Source organism: Oryza glaberrima, chromosome 5 (assembly GCF_000147395.1).
Source record: "Oryza glaberrima chromosome 5, OglaRS2, whole genome shotgun sequence".
Lineage (NCBI taxonomy): Eukaryota > Viridiplantae > Streptophyta > Magnoliopsida > Poales > Poaceae > Oryza > Oryza glaberrima.
In genome coordinates, this window is record NC_068330.1 from 16,667,087 (window position 1) to 16,677,166 (window position 10,080).

Consider the following 10,080-nt stretch of genomic DNA (forward strand, 5'->3'; position numbering starts at 1 on the left):
GTTAGTTCGACCCCGTCCGATCCGGCCGGCCGGCGGCGATGGCGCCCGTGGCGACGTGGTGCTGGTGCAGCCACTGCGGCGTGGACCGTCGCCTGAGGAGGGAGGGCGACTACGCCTCCTGCAGCTCCTGCGGCAAGGTCCTCCTGCAGCTCCGGGGTGACGACGACGCCGCCGCCGCCGAGGCCCCTCGCCTTCGCCTGCTCCTGGGGCCGAGGATGCGGAGGACCAAAAAGCGCGCGGCGGCGGCTGATGCTGCAGGCGGCGGTGGAGTTGCCGCCGCCGGCGGCGGCGGCGAGAAGTACTCCAGGCGCGAAGCGTCGTCTGACGCCGAGTCCAACACTGGATGATCTATTGATCAGTAGCGTGGATCTTTTTCTATCTGTGGGGATTTGCCTTTCACTGAAATAAAAGAAGTTCGTGTTGATTCCCTTATGGCACAAATACTGCATTATATTAATTAGTGCTTCTCTGTTCTTCCATCGAATCATACAATTCATTCATAAAGGTATCAACTTTTATATGTTTAGATTGACATTAACAAATTTGGTATGTACAGATTGACAGTAACAAATTTGATTAGATTTCTGTACGAGAAGGCTGCACATGCGACGCACACTTCTTTTCAAGGATTTTAGTCAAACATGTGACTTTAGGATATGCTTATAAATTTGGTGCGACATAAATAAATCCCCCAACTAACTTTTTTGGCCACTGTATGTTAAACAAAAGAAGTCTTAGCTGTCCTTTTGGTTAAGTCGTAGGAGTGTTGGTCCTACGACTTTCAGGTTTTCAGGCCAAACAAATTATGTTTCAGGTTTAGCCTTTTACCTTTTGGGCTAGTCCGAATCCAAGTGACATGCTGTTAGATAAAACATGGGCTTTAAGGGCTAAAGTTTCTATACTGATTTTTCTATGTATAAAGTTTCTATGCATGCATTGAGTTCACGTATAAAGGTATAAAATTGTTCTGGCCTAACATATTGCGCACTGGGGCAAAAGGGTGAGCACGTAAGTTTCCAATTTGGGCTAGGTCCGAGTCCAAAAGAGAAAAGGGATTCTCGTGGGATGATTTCCAGTTTCGTTATCCCGCAGGTCTACATGTGGGCCAAATTCCGTTTGCGCGCACTGCGCACGGGGTGTGGCTAATGCGTGATCACCCGCACGCCTCCCTCCTCCTATACGCTCTCTCCCCATTCCTCCCCTCCTCCTCTCGATTTTTCATATTTTGGTCCTTTTAAAAAACTTATTTCACAAATAGACCCCCAAAAAACTTATCCCAGAAATGGTCCTTTTTGGGACGCCAGAGTGGCTGGCGCCATCATCCAACGGGACGGCGCCAGCCTCTCTGGCGCCGTCCTCCTGCTACCGTGGCGCACGCGAACCGACGTGGCAGGAGGAGGGCGCCAGCATGGCTGGCGCCCCCCCCAGGGAGGAGGGCGCCAGCCATGCTGGCTCCATTCCTGTTTTTCTGTATGGAGTTGCAACGGTGTCATTTTTATTTTATTTTGTCGGATGTTTTTTCACACTCAGGATCACGATACAACCAACCACAAAAAAAATTTAAACTCGAACTATCACTTAGCTAAATCTGAAAATAGCTAGCATACCACTTAGTCTACTTTGCACCTTCACTAAAATTAGACCATAACTCCTTTAGTAAAACCCTTTGATCAACATGTTAAACATAATGCACTCTACCACTATATGAAATTACTTAATCTAATTCAAAATATAACCACATGAAATGACATATATAAGTTAAACAGTACATAGAGATGCAATTTTTTTATTTTTATTTTATTTTTTTGATATTTTTTTCACACTTAGGAGAACATAGAAACTAACCGTATAAAAAATAAACTCAAACGGACAAAATATGTGACATGTAGAATTTTCCAAAACTCTATCGAAACGGACAAAATATGTCATCTATTAAAACAGGCGTAACTTTATCTTACGGACTCGGAATCAGGCAAAGAATATATGCACGGACATCTACAGAAAAAGTTATATCCGATTCTCCCCCGCTTCGCCGGGTTCGGCGATATTAAAACCTCCAAATTCTGCTTGCAAGATTGTGTTTTCGAGGAGAGAAGTTTTCCGGTGGAGCTTTGGAAAATTCCACATGCCACATATTTCGTCCGTTTGAGTTTATTTTTTATATGGTTGGTTCCTGTGAGTTTCTAAGTGTGAAAAAAATATCAAAAAAATAAAATAAAAATAAAAAAGTTGCACATCTCTCTCCTCAACACTAGTTCGGAGAGAGAGGAGAGGAGAAGGGAGGAAAAATTCTACAGGTCACATACATGTCACATATTACGTCCATTTGAGTTTAATTTTTCTATGGTTGATTCTTGTGTGTCTCTAAGCGTGAAAAAAATATCAAACAAATAAAACAAAAATAAAAAATTTCGGGGGGGGGGGGGGGGGGGGGCCCCAGCCACTCTGGCGCACTCCCCCTAGCCACCTCAGCATCGCCCCGCCACGTCGGCAGGGGGACGGCGCCAGAGAGGCTGGCGCCATCCTGTTGGACGACGGCGCTAGCCACTCTGGCGCCCCAAAAAGGACCATTTTTGGGATAAGTTTTTCTAGGGGTCTATTTGCGAAATAAGTTTTTCAAAAGGACCAAAATGTGAAAAATCCAGCTCCCCTCCTTCTATTTCTACTACATTACACCATAAAATTAAAAAAAAATTGAAAAAAAATTATGTATAGAAATACTATATATAAAAAAAATATTTGAATTCAAATTCAAATTTGAAACGGGTATGTAAACTTTTGACTTATAAACTTTGGGTCTATAAACTAATATTTGAATTCAAATTCAAATTTGAACGGGTATGTAAACTTTTGACTTGTAAACTTTGGGTCTATAAACTAATATTTGAATTCAAATTCAAATTTGAAACGGATATGTAAACTTTTGACTTATAAACTTTAGGTATATAACCTTTAGATGTATAGAAATACTATATATAAAAAATATTTGAATTCAAATTCAAATTTGAATCTGATATATAAAATTTTGACCTACAAACTTTGGGTGTCTAAACTTTATATGTGTAAACTTGAGATGTGTAAAAACTTTAGGTGTATAAATTTACTAAAATAGAAAAGTAATACGGTGTCAAAAAAAGAAACTACATGGAGGGAGAGGAGGGGGGACCGGCTGGAGCGATCGCTAGGGGCGATCGATCGCCCCTTAGCCTTTCCGCTGCGCACGCGCATTAGACCCGCCCCACATGCATACACCAATATTGGTAAGATGTTTAGCACACCTATATATATGGCTATATCTCCCATGTCATATTACATCTAACTAAAAAAACTCTATGGTTCCAAATCTAGGAAAACATGCATATCAACTCGCGCTGAATGAGTAGTCGTAGTCTACTTTATGTTTTTCTTAACGAATTACCTGCACGAGAAGATGAATCTTAACAATTGAAAGGTGAAACCCAAAATTTGACCAAATCACCAAAATGAGCTACGGCATGTAGAAAGTATTGCCCATTAGATTAACATTGAGATAAAAGTAAGCGGATGTAACTGGCAGTTGCAGTTGGATCAAATAGGAGAGAAAAAGCAATCGAAGGTTCCAGGTTGTTGAAGGTAAAAAAAAAGGGAGCGTGATGCATGCAATATATTTTAAGTCCATGAATGTATTTATAATTACATCACCGCACTTTGAACCATCGTAAATTAACATTTCAACCTAAATGATTAATAGATTTACGTATACATTTTTTTTAAAAAAATAATCAAAATGATTTTCTTACTCAATTCATAGTAGGATAGTCATAGTCGTGCAAATGCGTGATTTCATACACTAATTTTATTGAATAGGGAATAATGAATGAGTACGACTGTCTTTTGGAAAGGGAGTATCTAAAAATCTGTCGAAGTTTTTTTTCAAAAACTTTCAAATATAACAATAGTATAATTAAAGTGTAATTACATTGTACCTGCACTGTAACTGTACCGTAACTGCACTCTAACTATGATAGAACTTATTTAAACTTGCATTCAACAATGGTTCGGTTAGATAGAACTAGGATCTTACGCATTCACATGTGTGAAATTTTTTTTTAGCAAATTTGTTCTCTTCATGCACAAATCTCGAGGTAATCTGATTATCACAAATCTGAATGTTTTGGGGGCAAAGAACTTGTGGAAGTTTTCGGAAGTTTTCTAGTAAATCCGTTTTGGAAAAGAAAAAATATAGATTATGTAGGGTTAACTCAAGTAAGTGCTTGGCCTTGGCAGTCGTCCACATCCTCACCTTCTTTATTTTTGCAAATCCTAGCTAAATGCCCATACGTTGCAACTGGATTTTAAGAAAATAACCCATCATATACGGTAGCAAAATGAAGTTATTTTCACTCTCCAATCTATGGTCATTGTTAATATCATTTTTACACATATGTCCAACTACATAGTTTGACTGATAAACTCGTATTTGATCCATGTAATAAACGAGGTCTTTTACTGTGCTTGAGAGGTACCTCCAGTACCTCCCTCTCGGATAAACACGACTATTGATTTAATAAGGATAGTTTAGGAATAAAAATATTGTAAACATGGATAGGACTGTAACTTCCTACCAAAGTTTCCGTCTCTAATCTGCTTCTGCGGCTTCTGTAGAGCTTCCGATACATGTTCATGGGACTCATTCAATTTCCATATCAATCATTTATTCACATTTTGTTGTGACTTAGTCACCTACTCCCTCCGTTTTATATTATAAGTCGCTTCGATTTTTTTCTAATCAAACTTATTTAAATTTGACCAAATTTATATAAAACATAATAACATTTTTAACACAACAAATATATTGTCTAAATATATTTAATATTAGATTTAATAAAATTAATTTAATGTTTTAAATGATATTAATTTTGTTGTTAAATTTGTTCAAATTTAATAAAGTTTTAAAAAAGTCAAAACAACTTATAATATGAAACGGCGGGAGTTGAATTGATCTTTTTTCCCTTTTGTTGAGATACTATGAGAATATGGCAGTATAGATTAAAGGAAAATATGTACATGATTTTTAATTAGTTTATCAGTTTTATCATTAATTACACAATTACTAATCGCGAGGTTAGTGGCGCATTAGACTATTCTCAACCCAATGACTAGAATGCTGTCCATAGTATTAAATAAACTGCCATCTAAGATTGAAAATGATGTGGCAAGTGAATAAATGAGGAAAAAGAATGAAACCATGTCTTGCATGAGACAGACATGGTTTCTACACAACATCTAAGACATCATGTAAGATAAGTAGCATTAAATTTAAGTATGAAATAGTGGTGTTTGCATTGGAATAGTAGTGTCTAGTACTAGTTTCTTGATGATGTGGAGTTTTTAGAAACTATGTTTAGTGTCTTGGGTTGGAAATGGCTTTAGACCCCTTACCGATCACGCCACATCATGATTTAATTACCCTCTCTCAGTCTTATCGCTGTAAAATCAAGATAATTACCTATTTAACCTTCCACATAACCTACAAATTAAGTACCTTGGTCACTTTTTACTACCTTTTGGAAGATACCTTTCTCTGTGGACCATTAGATTAGATTTTAGTTGATTAACGAACCATATAACTTTCAAGCACCGGAGAACCAAAATAAACAAAATAGTAAAAAAAAAAAAAGAAACAAAATAGGCTGGGAGCTAGCATGCTAGCAGCAGGTTGTGGGGGAAATCAGGAAATGGGTAAAAGTTCCCCTTCAGTGGTCCCACATTTCAGAGTGGCGGTGGTTCTGCCATCCCTGTGTTTTTATATAGGATATAGGAAAATCACCCAGAGCTTCTTGTGCCAAAAAAAAAAACCCCTCTTTGGTTTGTTTCTTTCCAAATCTCCCACATGACCACTATTCTCTCCAATTTCTTTTTTTAGTTATTATTCTGTGAGTGATACCCTCGCCTAGCCTGGCACCCTTGTAGCTTCACCATTATTGGTATACCTTCCATGGACTGACCTCGCCAATGAAAAATCCTTTGCTCTAGTAGACCGAAGAAGTCAATAAATCAACTCAGTTATAGTAGGGAGCACTTCTGTCAGACCATCATGGTATCGCTAGACCTCTTTGAGATGTTCCTGCCTCAACCAAGCACATATTAACACTTCTTGTCTAAGATCTCTTTGAGATGTTTCTGCCTCAACCAAGCACATATTAACACTTCTCGTCTGATAACAATCTGGTCTAGGTAGGGTCAGCCGAGGCCCAATAACTTAAGGTTGCCCGGGCCCCAACAGTTCTTTGGCACACTCACTCAGGGAAAGGCCCAATCTCCCTAAAAGACTAGTCCAATAGGGGAAGGGTGACTCTCCCTTTTAAGGTGGCTTCCTCTCCCAAGCTAAGCAAGGTGGGATTATTCAAAGGCTCACACGGTCGCCGCCCGACTTTGACGTCTTTGCCAGTGGGTAATAGTGGAGGATGTCCTCATCATCGTCTCTTGATTGTCTGCTATGCAGGGCTGGCTCCAGGGGCAAAACCACCCAATGGGCAGGGTGGGTCAACCGGCCCAACTATGGCCCGCATTGCCCCACCCCCCATACCCCCTTGGCCACCAACCATCACATCCTATCCATAATTGGCCCATAAGTAAACAACCCAAGTGTCCAAATTGATTGTTTTTTCATGGAGTCACGTAAGCCGCACGCCACATGTAACGCCTCATTTTCCTTCGACCTGGATCGGTGCTGCACCATCGACCTATCGCCATCATCCATCGGTTCGCCTTCAGCCTTCTGTTCCAGTTCTATTGAGTCGCCGCCAACGTTGCTAGGGAGTAGAGTAGCATAGCAACCTAGCGCCACGCCGCCACTAAAAGGGTCCCGCTGCGCACTGCCACAAGCTGCAGCGCCGCCCACTCCTGCTCAGCGCCTCGGCTGGTTGACGACTACTCTCTTGCTCATAGCCACACCCACATGTGCGACAAGGATGCACCAATGCCGTTGCCGACACGCCGCTCACGAACTCGCATCGTCGTTGTCGCCTCATCGGTATACTATCTGCCACTGGCCGCCATAGCCGCTAGACCCGTCCAACCGTTGTCGCATGGCCAGTGATTTATTAGCAGTATGTATTCTCATATATTTATCAATTTTTAAATATATCTATCAACCATGCTTTATGAATTGACTAATATTTGCAAATTGACATGTTTACTATTAATTTTTGGTGTATGATGAATTATGTATGGCACAAAGATTATTGCTTTATTTTAAAATATTTTTGTTTGCCTTAATTTATTGATTATACTGTATTTCTATGCAATTATAGTATAAATACGATATTTGTTGTGTTTAGGTATCCTTATAAAGCGAGCATCTCCACCCCATCTTTTTTTTTAATCCTGCGTTTGCCACTAACCGACTCTACAGTTTTGAGGGCCCTAGGCGAATTTGACTCTATAGGTCCTAAGTATCTTTTTACTGGTAATATATACTTTATAAAGCATGTATCCTTTAAAATGACACAGATAAATATTATTAACATGGTAAATAATAAATCAAGCAGTTGCAAATTACAATACAATAATTTACTTTCGATAAATTATATTACAAGTATAATTGACAACTAAATAAACAGTAGAACAAAGTAGTATGAATACCTTAAATAGGAGATCACAAATTCTGTAAGTATTCTCAGAATACACATATGCGAGGACATGTCCACTGCATGGGTCAGTTCATTGAAAAATTCATAAAATTATGATATTTCTGTGTGTGTTTTGTTCGTTTTTGTGAGAAGGTGTTTGTACGCATGTGCGTATGCCTCATTTATTGTCGCTGATGGGTGAATTGTGTGTGTGTGTGTGTGTGTGGGGGGGGGGGGGGGGGGGTTGAGTGTGCGCACACCCCCTTTATTATTGTGCACAGTGGTTGCGCTAAGCTAAGGAAGAAATGTTTAAAGCTCCCTTTGACATTGTACAGAGAATCATGGTTTGGTTAAGCTACTCCATCTATATACTAAATACACACCAACTATATTTTAAGATTATTCAACAACCAGGTGTTGCTATATTATTTTTTTCCCATGAATGTGTTAGTGTAGCATGATCAGCAAGGAATAACATTATTTCTTCATTATTGTGATCATAATTGTGTGTTTCATAAAACAAATGGATGAAACGAAAGCTCGCTAGCTCTTTATGCGCAACTAGAATATATATACCTGTAGATATCTGCTATGGACAGCACAAATGTGAAATTTGAAGTATAATTTTGCTCTATGGTTCAAAAAAGGAGGGGAAACTATTTATTTTGTGATTACCTGGAAAACAGATATGCACACACCACTACAAAGACACACACACCTAAGTGTGTGCTCCTAATTAACACCCAATTAATTAAAAAGACAGAGACCAGTAGCAAATCCCTAGCCTCACTAAATTCCTATTGAAAATATGCATAGAACCTAGGAAGACAATACTGCATCAAATAAATAATTCAGTATGTCTCATCGCCTTAAAATGCTGGATCATTCAACAAGCTTTCAATCAAGACTCCACCTAATGCACCATTCATTTCATTGGTATTCTCATCATCTAATGGGTGGGAGTATCACTGTTAAGGTCTTGAGGCGGTACTGAGTTGAAGTTACTGATAGTATCAAAAGCATGCGCATCTTGGTCCTATCCATAGCAGGAACTACACCTTGCTGGAGTTGGTCTCCATAAAAAAGGCTATTCATCAACATGTTATTATCTAGCTGATAATCTAGAACTCATAATTCTATCCAATCCAACATTATATTGTTGTTGTACCAAAGTTCAATTGTTTGTGGAACACACATTTCCTGGATCACAGGGTTTTGATTAATTATTTATATATAGCAGTATAGCACTAGAATTAGCCGCAGAACTAGTTCTAGGGCTTTGATCATTAATAATACCGAAGTTAGCTGGCAAGCCATTGGTGGAAAAGCTTTGACTTGGTTGCACTAGCTATCTCATATTTGATGACAATGATGTACTAAAATACATGAGGTTCTCATTTGCAATAGCTGCACCATGAAAATCTGAAGTACCATTGCATATCCTCTAGCTTGGTTGCTTCCATATGCGCGAACAACAAGACCAACTGATGTAACCTCGCTACGAAGGTGTTCCTGTCTAATAATTGATTTATGACCAATTGTAGTTCCCCGAGGATTTTAATGACTCAAAGTGAAGTTCTCAATTTTTTTAGGTCCCACTCCCACATAGTTGCTTCGGGTAGTAGTGACATTACCATTTGATGTGGCCATGGATTGAATAGGCCAGCCTAAAACATTCTGCATGATGTCCTTCTATTGCGAGTAAGCTTCTCTTCCAATGACAACTAGAAAATTTGCGCGCCAGCTGGCATGCTTTCACTTTTATAACCGATGACAATTTTTGTAACTCGTGCATGCATGTAAATACACATAGTATTTATAGATTATTCCCATCATATTTATAGTGATTTGCTCTATTCTATTAGATATTTTCCTAAAAAAAGGTTGAATTATCCTCATATGACAATTTTATGGATAAACTGATCAGCAATGGTCTCCTCATCCATATATGATGTTTGTGCGTAAAACTGAAAATTTTACATAGGATATTCGCCCACCAACGAGGATCGTGGAAGGGAGCTTGACCTATTTCCTTGAGTTGGATCTGACCATTGAATCAACTGTTCATATCTTTGTTTCTCATCATCTTCAAATAGGTTGCCTATGGAATTACACCATTCAATGGTTCAGTTCTATAAACTTAATGGGTAAGTTCTATAAACTTCAATGTCATGAAGGAGCCAACTATAAGTTCATCCATGTATGATGAATTTGCAGGTTGATACTTAAATAAGGGTTTACAATGTTAAAATAAAAGGATAAGGATGCTTTCAGCTATGAACAACACCCAAGAACCGATGAGTTTTATTAATATAGTACATGAGGGCCCTATTAGAAGAAACATGTATCCATATATATGTCATGATTGAACATAAAGTAACATAATGTACAGATATTATCCAACCTTGTTGTAAAAACACAAAGTTGCAATTCATATATATGTAACTCAACATGGATGCAGAAAGGC